Source organism: Penaeus vannamei, chromosome 4 (genome assembly GCF_042767895.1).
Source record: "Penaeus vannamei isolate JL-2024 chromosome 4, ASM4276789v1, whole genome shotgun sequence".
NCBI classification, from domain to species: Eukaryota; Metazoa; Arthropoda; class Malacostraca; order Decapoda; family Penaeidae; genus Penaeus; species Penaeus vannamei.
In genome coordinates this window covers 7,382,217-7,383,579 of record NC_091552.1, presented here as the reverse complement: position 1 = coordinate 7,383,579, position 1,363 = coordinate 7,382,217, and the positions used below count along the sequence as shown (strand labels likewise).

General features: G+C 34.1%; 1 protein-coding gene across 4 annotated transcripts in view; it reads left to right on the top strand.

Moving 5' to 3' along the window:
* The window catches only part of pcm (5'-3' exoribonuclease pacman), a 31,051-nt gene extending 30,894 nt beyond the window's left edge, over positions 1-157 (top strand). For all 4 annotated transcript variants that reach the window (XM_070120619.1, XM_070120617.1, XM_070120618.1 and 1 more), the window contains one exon: positions 1-157. This exon is cut by the window's left edge and continues 2,733 nt beyond it. The gene's annotated coding sequence lies outside the window, so the exon portion shown is untranslated.
* Positions 158-1,363: the final 1,206 nt, after the last annotated feature.

The window sequence follows — 1,363 nt, the reverse complement described above, 5'->3', positions numbered from 1 at the left end:
ATGGCAATTTTTTTTATATGTTATTATTATTATTATTATTATTTTTAGCATAGCTATTTGATGTTTTGTGATTTGTAAAAAAAAATACAAAATGTAAGAGCAAATTAAACTGATTTCTCAAGTCTGGATTTTATGATTAAAGGTTTTGGCAAACTTTTTTGTAATGGTGTATTTTACTCCAGATTGCAGTCTCTAATCTCATCTCTCCTATCCTGTGTATTTTTATGGAATTAACTTCCCAGATATTATTTCTGTTAACCCTTGCCGATGGGTGGCAAGCACATGACTAAACTCCTTTCCTAGTGGCATGCACACCCATGCCACATATGTCAAGCTTAGTCTGAGCCATATGCACTATACAGTTGTTTGCTTGTTTGGTTGTTACTGCAGTAATTTGAGAGCTACAGCCCCTCAAATGTAGGCTAAAGAACATTTTAGCCTCATTCACTGGACAATCATATATGTTTGTGCTAAACTCATCAAAGGTGGGAAAATTGTTTCCTGTGCTTCTGACTTTTCCCTTATATGACTGCACTTAGTCCAGTTTGGTGCATGAAGCTCCTTAGGGCATTGGGTTAATGCCAAGGAAGGTCAGAAAATATAAAATAAGTGTCATTTTGAAGTCAGATATATGTCGACTTCATCATTTTTGAGATAAAGTTGGAGGAATGTAAATTGAGATTTTTTTTTTTTTTTTTTTTTTTTTAGAAACTTCATATAAAGAATTGTGTGTAATGGGTATAAGGTACCACAGAATATTTGTTACCTTAGCAGCAGCTTGAGCAACTACCTTGTTTCACATTCTCTCTCTTAGAAAAGCAAATCAAATCTTAACAAAAAAAATCTGTCATTTTGTTATCATTTCATTGAAGTTAATGTATAATTTAAATCATTTCAGAATTCAAAAGGAAGACCTTTTCTATTTTTCAGTTTGTGAAATATTTCTCCCCCTCTCTGGGTCTAAGTATTCTCAAAACTTTAAATTGCAGGCCTTGCATAAAAGCAGCTGCTTAAATAAAAAATTACAAGTGCTCTCTGTGTATTTGGATGAGGCATACATTTTTCTAGGGAAAATAGTCTGAAAAGGGACTTCAGGCCTACTTTAGAGGGGCTGTATCTCTATGACTGCAGTCAGGGAAAGACAAACAAACAAATATTTAGTACACACATCTTTGAACATGGTATTGGTGCTTGTCGCCCAGCATTTTGTTATGTTGTGATAAAGCATTATCTAGAGGGTTTATTATTATTATTATTATTTGGCTATTTTATCCAAATTATAAGGATTTTCTTTATCCCTTTTTTCTTTTCCACCTCTTCTCCTTCTCCCCCTCCCCCCTCTCTCTCTCTCTCTCTCTCCCCC